Here is a 9817-nt window from a genome sequence, read left to right as displayed (position 1 = left end):
ACACTGCGTTTGAGCCATCCTCCATGATGGCCAAGTGTGATCCTCGTCATGGGAAGTACATGGATTGCTATTTGATGTATCGTGGTGATGTTGTCCCCAAGGATGTCAATGCAGTTGTTGCAACTATCAACCTAGCGGACAATTCAGTTTGTTGACTGGTGCCCAACTGGATTCAAGTATGGAATCGACTATCAGTCCCCTACTGTTGTTCCTGGCGGAGACCTTGCCAAGGTTTAGAGGGCTGTCTGCATGATTTCAAACTCCACCAGTGTGGCTGAGGTGTTCTCCCGCATTGACCACAAGTTTGATATCATGCATAATATTGGAAATTTTTTAATGCTTCATGTTCTATAACCATTTAATTATAACTTTAGTATCTGCTCACCATTTATGTATTTATAGTAGTTTTGAGATCTGTATGCTACTTCAGGGCATTACTACTCTTTCCTTCGTTCTGCTCCAAACCCTGGTACAAGTTTGATGAGTCAAGGGTGAGCACATGTCCTCCATTTATTTAGTGTCACCTACCTTATTAACTGATACATACTAATTGATTCCCTAATCACTGTTTCAGTTTATGCATCAGATATCTTTTAAAGGATTGGAAAATTTTTAGGCGAGACATATATCTTTTTATTGATTGGAAGCATGGTAAAGAAAATTGGAGCCCGCATGAAAGGGGATGACTTGAGTACTAGAAATAGAAATATGGTTAATTTACACATTAGTTGTACTTTGTTTAGAATGATGAACATATTTGATATTAGTTGTACACATTGAGAATTTGTTGATCTTGAATTCAATTGAGTAATATATATATGCATTGGTTGAGTTTTGAGATTTAAGTTTTTTAATACATTGTCTAATATTCGATGTTAATGAAGGGATATTAGCACATATAAACAAGGCAATAACATCAATTCAAAAATAAACACCTGATGTCTATTTATCATATTAACATCGGTTATTTAAAAATAAACGATGTCTATTGTTCAAATTGACATCGGTTATTTAGAAAACAATGTCTATTGTTCAAATTAACATCGGTTCTTTAAATACAACCGATGTCTAATAGGTTATAGATATCTGTTTTTTATTAATCGATGTTGTTTTATAATATTGCTTGTGTGTTATAGTTTTAAATAGGTCTAATCATCATAATATTACATTTCTGAACTTGACATTACACAATTATATAACATCAATGTGAATTAGACATCAGAAATTTTCCAGAAACGATGTTAATATTACATAGAAATTGGTTTTTAACCGATGTCTATGAGAAAATATATTTAATAGAGTCAAATGCATATGGTGTACTCATTTTTTGGTTGTCACATCACTTGGGATGGTAAATTTTAAAAACCGTAACCGGTGAATTTTCAAATTTTTACAAACTATTAAATATGACTAACTATATTACTCGTGTCAAGGTTATTTCAAACTTGTACTCAACTGGTACATACTATACTTAAACTATCATGTTAAAATATGTAAGTTGTTAAACAAAAGTAGATCTAACTTTTATTCGTCCAATATAAAATTTCAATATAAAATTTCAATAGAAAATAACATTTATTAAAAATACATCATAAAGGTGGTCGCCATTTTGTCATTTTTAAATTCAAGCCATATACTTGAAGCAGTAGCATGTAAAGTTTGAATTGATTTTTTTAATGACTAAACCCCGTGAAAAATTAAAAGAAAACTGGGGGACTCGCAGGTATGAGTTGTGTATAACTTTTATAATATTTGAATTTACTATATGCATTGCATTTGTAAATAAATCTTTCGCATTAGTATTAAGAAAAAAAAATTCTATTTACAAGAAAATAATTATTTTTACGACTATTAATATATGCATAAATTAATACTTTCTATCCTTTTCCACTTCCAATGTTTTTTACTATTTTGGTATATTTATAGTACTCTATGAACATAAATTCTATAATCGAAATAATAAATATGAGCCGTGTAATTTTTGGCTTTTTTCATCAACATATCTCTGGAAGGCATATCATAGGATTTCACTAGCAAAATTTAATTAACTATTAGAAATATTCTTCCTATTAACACAATTAATGGAAAAATTAAAAAATTTGAGACTATTTAAATATAGTTAGATATTACATAAATGGGGTGGTGCTCGCAAGGCTGATTCCACGTAATTGAATGGTGCTAAGTCATCCTCCGCCCGAATCTAGAGAGAAATAAAGAGACAGATATGGTGAGAGAAAAGAGTGGGAACGAGAAAATGGGAGGGCGAAGATGGAGGGGACAGTGAGAGAGATAAAAAGAGAGAGGGGGAGGGCGGGGAAAGGAATATTAAATTCTGAGGAATGGATGAGCCATGAGGAGAGAGGTAGATGGAGAGAGGGGGAATTGAGAGGGAATGGAGGAAGGAGGAAGTTGGCTAATATGAAAATGGAGTGTTGGATGATTGGAATGGAGAAGTGGTTGGGGGCTTTGTGTTAGTGAAAGACCCGATAAATATTGGGTTATTACGAGGTGGAAAGGAGAATAAAACAACAAGTTAATTGAATTATGGGGGACTCTACATGTTAATGGCTGTTTAATTTGGTAGTAATTTAGTATTAATTGGGAGGGCCTGGCTGCCAGATTCAGTTTAAGTTGCAAATATATAATATATGGAAAATACTAGAGCCCCATATATTGGAATTTTTTTTTTCCAAATACTTTTCAATTTGCCTAGTGTGTGTCAATAGGCACATGTTAAATACTAAAAACTATAAATTTAAAACATTTTAATTTAGAGTATTTGGTAGTTTATAACCCACTTTTATTTTCATTTTTGTAATTTAGGTCTACATTATTTATGTGTCAACATACACCCCCATAAAATTAATTTCGCTTCTATTTGTATCCCACTCACCACTTTCCATCCAAGATGACCTTATTTTAATCGAAGTAGGGGCATTTCAGCAAATTACTAATTCAAACAGAAAAAAATAAGAGTAATTGACACTTTGTAACCCATTTCTTTGGGCATTTTTTCAATTCGGGTCTATATTATGTATCCTTGCAAGTTGCACCTTTAACTTTGATATCAGGGGAAAAATTTAAAATTTCTAGTATCAAGAATAAATTGCCACATCATTCGATTTCCCAATCCAAACCTACAAATAAATACATGAATGGATTGCAAATAGGGCTAATCAAACCTATTTATGTAATTGTTGTTAATGCACGGATCAAAATAAGCAAAAATTATAAAAGGTTTATGTTTATTTTGTGCATATGAGCACATCATAGAAAAACGAATCTATACTCCTTTATTAAGTAAGCGAAACTATGTATAATTTGGTGCTAAAAGTACCAAAGTACCAAATTTTGCTACTTACTTGACATAAGTTGACTTCCATTCTCTATTAACTTTATTTTTAACACAACTCGACTTATATTGTTGTAATTTAATTTCTTTTAGTTAGTGTTCATCCAATCTTCTTTTTCATTTTTAAAATAAAAATATTTTTTAAACGATTTGTAAATTATATAAAAAATTATTAAGTTACGTTAAATAAGTAAAATAACTTATATTTATGTTAAGTTTATAAAACCTACAAACTAATAACAATAATGACTTATATTTTCTGTAAACTTTATTTATTTATAAATTATATTAAGAATTTATTAAGTCTCATTAAATTAAGTAAACTAACTTATATTACTTTTATTTGAAAAACTACTAATTACAAACTACAAAGTAAACTATTAACACGGATTGACTTCTATTCTCTGTAAACTTTATTTTCTGTAGTATTATTTTAAAAATAATTAAGTAATAGCAAATGACTTTAGTAATATTTATTAACTTATAACTGATAATTATAATTTACCGATCGTATTTGTTACTGTCCATCACAACAATTTATATACTTTAAATTAAAAAAAATTAACAGTAACAAATTTATGGCCTTGTATTTAGATTACGTTTAGTATATTAAATTAAGTTTAATAACATCTATTTACTTTTAATTTGTAAAATTATTTATCGATAATTAAGTAATATTAAATAAACTATATGAAAAGGCTAATTCTAAGATAATTATCAAATTATATAATTAATATTAAATTGTCTAAAGAACAGAAATTTGGTTCATAAGATAGAGATACCATTCGTTTCCCAAAAATAACACTAATATGTTAGATTTTTTATATCAAGTGAAACAATGCAAAACTAGAAATTATATTGAAAAATTTCATTACTGATTCAATTATTTTTAACTACATAACTATTTTTTACAAGTACTATTTAACATTTTATATTAATATATTAATTTTAATTCGTGTTTCACACGAATTATGGAATAATTCTCTACAAATATTAATTCGATATTTTTAGTCTCTCGGTCTCATGTTTCGCACGGGTTATCAACTATGTATACTAATAAGGCAACCATGTTTAGCTCCCAAATCTTGGTACTCACTAGAAAATTATACAAATATTTTTGAAATTTTATATAATAAAATCTCAACATCTCAACTAACAAAAAATTACTTTTACTCTCTCTAAATTTTATTTTCCTTAATTTTTATTTATTGCCGACATCCAAGTGTCGGTTTAATTTCAAATAATCGTATTAGTAAGTTAACATGACATATTTATATAAGTAAATAATTAGGCGCATGCATAACTAGAACTATACGGTGAAATTTTAGAGTTACACTTAACTTCAATTTTTTTAAACTACATATTTTAAAATCATTTTATAAATTATATTTAGATCTGTATTTTACTCGAATTATGAGTTTCAGTTTTATGTAATAATATTGTGATACTGTTATTTTAATTTCGGGTATGTGCTTGGCATGGCTTACCAACTAATATCCTTATAAATGGTAACATTCCGAGAGCCCCACGGCATTCATAATCGCACACGAATGTAATTTCAAAATGTGTCATGTCACGTTACTTTGTAACTATTTTTGTATAAGTTTGGGGTTATCTAGTATTACTCCGTTATATTGACAATGAGATTTAATGCATCCAAATTTTGATAATTAGCAATCTGAACTGAGCCCAAAATCACCAATTTTCTCATTACTACACACAAATTTTCTCAATTATCAGTAAATTTATATCATAATTACTAAAAAATCATACCACCACACACTAAGAAATCCATTGAATTCAAACATTTAAAATGAAAATCATCAATTATTATATGCAAATTTGAAATGTTTTGAAATAGGCTAAAAATTCTAACATATTAAATATATCCAAAGTGGAGAAAAATACTCAAGAAAAATATGTCTGTCAAATAGGCTAAAGGCTACCTATAAATATGTCTTAGTGTACTAGAAAATCTATCTCTTGTGAGATAATCATTTATTCTCCACAACTTTTTAGTGTAGTTCATAGCGTATATTTTCAAATTTACACCCTCGTAGCAACAATTCAAATTTTTTTATTGAAAGAGGGTAGTGATCTAATAATGTTTTATCGGTGAGTGTAGCGATCTATTAACATAGAATTTTGTTAAATAAGAAGGGAATTTCTGACAATATCTTGATTATTTATAATAAAGTTAATCAGAAGTAAGTAAGGGTCAAATGTTCAGAGGAAACACTACTAGAATTCTGTCAATAGACATCGGTCCTTAGACATCGGTTTGCTCAGACACCGATGTTAAAGTTCTTTTAGACATCAGTTATTTTAAAAAGCCGCATGTTAATGCTATATTGATATCGGTAGCGAGAAAATAACCGTTGTCTATAGTTATTTTTCACAAATGAGAAACGTTCGTTAGACATCAGTTTTTTATATAACCGATGTCTTTGTCTTATAGACATCGGTTGTATTTTACAACCGTTGTCGATGATTAGCTTAAAAAAATTAAAAAAAAAATACGCGGAAACTTTCCCCCCTTATTCCACAAATATTCCCCCTTAACAAAAAAAAAACCCGTTTCCCCATTACCTAAATTATTTTCCTCTCTCTCTCTCAATTCACTCTGGTCTCTCTCTCTTCCATCTCTCTGGTGCTCTATCTCTTCCATCTCTCTGGTTCTCTGTCACACACACACCATGTCAGTTGATTGCAAGTATATATGGTTTCAATTAAACCCCGAATTGAAGAACACCTTCAATTACTCAAACTCCATCTATGAGAAACCCTCTATTTCTGAACAGGTTTGTTTGTTCAATTAGGTTTAAGATAATTGAATTGAAAATCTGTTTTTAAATCCTTCAATAGTGGCCAATGAGCGGTTTCGCGATTTATATATATGCATAAATGTTATGATATTTTTGGCTTTTATGATTTCATTCTATTATGTTCGGGGTTAAGCAGGCGAGTGAAGATGCAGGGTAGCATAGGCATGTTTGTTGTGTAGCACTAGTCAACAGTCGATAGGGACAGATCTGTGTTTGCTAATATATACCAAGATAACTCTATGGTTGACTTTCTAATTTTCTGTGTTTTTTGGTGATTAATGGAGTTTTTTGTTTTAGTTCTTAAAGTATGTAAACGGGTTTTACTTTGATACCTCTTGACAAATTTGGTGTGTGGGTTTTCTGATGTATTGCTTAAAATTTAATCCGATATTCTTGCATCTCGATTTAGTTCTGAATTTTATTGGGTTTTGTTTTTTAAATTTGTTTCTCGCTTTTTTTCCAAAGGTTCAGAGGTTCGTTGAGCTTCACATGTTTGTATTCACTTTCATAGTCTTAAATTTTCCAATAACCTTAAACTAGAGAGAGATAGAGATAGATGAGTTAGAGAGAGAGAGAAAAGTGTCTATGTGTGTGTTTGCTGATTATAATAATTGGAGAATTTGACAGATCTTGGATAAGCAAGTGTTAACAGTATTGAAAGCGGTGGAATAGAGATAGATAATGAGATCTTCAGCTCTAGATCGTCTCGATTTGGAGGATATCAAGGTTTGAGAGAGAAGAGGTTACAGCAGATGAAGAAAATGGCCTGAGAAGATGAGATAAGGGGGTTGTGTTAGGTTATGGTGAGTACTTGGAGATTTATGTCGAGAAGGAGTTCTTTTCTGTTGTTAAAGCTAGTGATAGCGTTTGTCAATTTTAATCGCGAAAATTGGCCTTTCAAGGTAGATTATATGTGTATCTCCGTGTTCGTAACTATTTTATGTTTGTGTTGTATATTTTGTGTAATGCATCAAGTTTGATAGTGTATTAGTAATTGATGATTTTTGGTGGAGTGAAATTACCCAACTGTTATTGTGTTCAGTTTTTTTAATAAAAAGATTTTGTCGAATTGTGGTTTCGAATTAGAATGAGTTTGTTAAATGGACTATTATAAGAGTTGGTAAATAGCTATCAATTTATGCAAAGTGAGGCTAGATACAGGGTATGTTCTACAGGTAATACAGGGTATGTTCTAAGTTTCCCTTGTGATGATTATCAATGGGTATCTTGTCCTGGATTTTTTTCATTTCTAAGTTAACGAATGTTGTTTGGGTTTGTGGTCTATACTGAAACTGCTGCATACGGGCCATGCTTTCTTGATAGACTCCAGAGGTGTTGTAGTGATCAAAGTCAAAGGAGACAACTTTGTGTGTAAATAATGATAACTTTGTCAAACAGGTTTTTGGTGGTCGCCTAGTAAGCAAGGTAATCTTGTAATTAAATGCTTAGTTTTTACATAAATCTCTTTACTCATTCACATATAATGACTCTTTGTATGTTTTAAAAATTCAGCTGAAATGTTGTAATTGCGAGCACTTTATCTGATACTTATGAGCCCTCCATTGATTTGAGCCTGGAGATTAAAGATGTACCACCTTCCCAGGCTTGCTCTTGAATCGTTTACAAAGCTTAAAAGATAGAAGATCCAGATACAAAGTTCATTGTGAAAACTGCAAGGAAGAAGTGTTGATTCACTATGGGAAAAAAGTCCAAAATTTGGGTTTACTGTCTACCCATCACCACAGGTTTCAACTTCTGTCGTTGAACCCTACAACAATGTCCTTTTCAACCCATTCACTCCCGGAACACACTGATATCTCTATTCTTCTGGACAATTAGGCCATTTATGACATTTGTAGGTGCTCGCTAGACATTGAGCGTCCCACCTACACCAACCTTAACAGGCTTGTTTCTCAGGTATCACTCTTCATGATTTTATCTAAATTTTTTTGTTTTTTCCATTCTTATCTGGACCTGTGTACAGTTTTTGACTTCACTTGAAACACACCCAAACATTTTTGCTCATTCTCTTGGGGAAGATGATATAGGGGAATTATATTTTCTGAATTTGTTCTAATGCTAGTTCTTAGTATTCCTAATCATTTGGTCTGTATATGTTTAATTCAGATGATTTCCTCCTTGACTACATCTCTGCGATTTGATGGTGCTATAAATATGGATATGACTGAGTTCCAGACCAACTTGGTCCCATATCCACGGATCCATTTCATGCTTTCATCATATGCCCCTGTCATATCAGTGAAAAGGCATACATGAGCAACTCTCTGTGGCTGATATAACCAACACTGCGTTGAGCCATCCTCCATGATGGCCAAGTGTGATCCTCGTCATGGGAAGTACATGGATTGCTATTTGATGTATCGTGGTGATGTTGTCCCCAAGGATGTCAATGCAGTTGTTGCAACTATCAAGACCTAGCGGACAATTCAGTTTGTTGACTGGTGCCCAACTGGATTCAAGTATGAATCGACTATCAGTCCCCTACTGTTGTTCCTGGCGGAGACCTTGCCAAGGTTTAGAGGGCTGTCTGCATGATTTCAAACTCCACCAGGTGGCTGAGGTGTTCTTCCCGCATTGACCACAAGTTTGATATCATGCATAATATTGGAAATTTTTAATGCTTCATGTTCTATAACCATTTAATTATAACTTTAGTATCTGCTCACCATTTATGTATTTTAGTAGTTTTGAGATCTATATGCTACTTCAGGGCATTACTACTCTTTCCTTCGTTCTGCTCCAAACACCTGGTACAAGTTTGATGAGTCAAGGGTGAGCACATGTCCTCCATTTATTTAGTGTCACCTACCTTATTAACTGATACATACTAATTGATTCCCTAATCACTGTTTCAGTTTATGCATCAGATATCTTTTAAAGGATTGGAAAATTTTTAGGCGAGACATATATCTTTTTATTGATTGGAAGCATGGTAAAGAAAATTGGAGCCCGCATGAAAGGGGATGACTTGAGTACTAGAAATAGAAATATGGTTAATTTTACACATTAGTTGTACTTTGTTTAGAATGATGAACATATTTGATATTAGTTGTACACATTGAGAATTTGTTGATCTTGAATTCAATTGAGTAATAATATATGCATTGGTTGAGTTTTGAGATTTAAGTTTTTTAATACATTGTCTAATATTCGATGTTAATGAAGGGATATTAGCACATATAAACAAGGCAATAACATCAATTCAAAAATAAACACCTGATGTCTATTTATCATATTAACATCGGTTATTTAAAAAATAAACGATGTCTATTGTTCAAATTGACATCGGTTATTTAGAAAACAATCAATGTCTATTGTTCAAATTAACATCGGTTCTTTAAATACAACCGATGTCTAATAGGTTATAGATATCTGTTTTTTATTTGTAATCGATGTTGTTTTATAAATATTGCTTGTGTGTTATAGTTTTAAATAGGTCTAATCATCATAATATTACATTTCTGAACTTGACATTACACAATTATATAACATCAATGTGAATTAGACATCAGAAATTTTCCAGAAACGTGTAATATTACATAGAAATCGGTTTTTAACCGATGTCTATGAGAAAATATATTTAACATCAGTCGTGAAGACATCATACATTTTTTACATA

The 9817-nt window shown here is 31.3% G+C and overlaps 1 pseudogene; it reads left to right on the top strand.

Moving 5' to 3' along the window:
- The first annotated feature begins 26 nt into the window (after positions 1-26).
- LOC141703645 (tubulin alpha-1 chain-like) lies at positions 27-8816 on the top strand (annotated as a pseudogene).
- Positions 8817-9817: the final 1001 nt, after the last annotated feature.

The sequence above is a fragment of the Apium graveolens genome, unplaced genomic scaffold, assembly GCF_009905375.1.
Source record: "Apium graveolens cultivar Ventura unplaced genomic scaffold, ASM990537v1 ctg6910, whole genome shotgun sequence".
Classification (NCBI taxonomy): Eukaryota; Viridiplantae; Streptophyta; class Magnoliopsida; order Apiales; family Apiaceae; genus Apium; species Apium graveolens.
Note: the sequence above shows the minus strand (reverse complement) of the source record. Positions and strands in the feature narration are given on the sequence as shown.